The following is a 771-nucleotide window of genomic DNA, read 5'->3' as shown; positions in this document are numbered from 1 at the left end:
CGGTGGCGCCACGTAATGGACCAAAAATATTATAATATCTTTGAATGTACTCATTGTCACCTGTTCTCCAAAACAAACTTTAAAAATTGAATTATATGCACACGTAATTATATGTTTTGTCTGTTAGGTTTCTAGTTTAAAAATTGTTTTGTTAAAAATAGCGCGCAAATTCATTCAAAAATTTCAGAACGTTTTAAAGCAATTTGGTTGTTTGGAGCAGCCCTATGCCCTTTAGTCTCAATTCAAATGTATTCGCATTTGATTTCATTTATTTCAAATTGTAAAACCGCGTAATTTATGACACCGATGGTGCTGTTCGTAGCGGCAAGAATACAAATTATATCTGTTCATTACAGAGTCCGTTACGTGGCGCCACCACACTACTATGCCGGCCGAGCGGCGGCTAGCTTGCGAGGGAACACAGTCAAAGCACCAAAAGAAAAAAATTCATATCTGCGGAACGAGGCCCAAATACCTACCAGGTATTTTTGGGTTTTGTTTAGAGATGTTTTAAGAAAATTTTGTGTGATTTTCGTGAAAATCGGTGCTGTCAGAAAAAAGATCTTGGAGTATGATTATGGGCTATTTTCGAAAAAGCGGAATTTTAAAATTCGCACATCTCAGCTTGTAGTGGATGAAATCTAAAAATCTAAAAACAGGATGAAAGCTCGCGTCAAGGCGAACAAATTGCGGTGTCGTAGATCCTCTTTCGAAAATGGCGCTTTTTTCGAAATTTCGAACTTCCAAGTGCTGTCAAATTGTACCATTTAT

The sequence above is a fragment of the Belonocnema kinseyi genome, chromosome 2, assembly GCF_010883055.1.
Source record: "Belonocnema kinseyi isolate 2016_QV_RU_SX_M_011 chromosome 2, B_treatae_v1, whole genome shotgun sequence".
Lineage (NCBI taxonomy): Eukaryota > Metazoa > Arthropoda > Insecta > Hymenoptera > Cynipidae > Belonocnema > Belonocnema kinseyi.
This window is presented reverse-complemented; position numbering follows the sequence as displayed.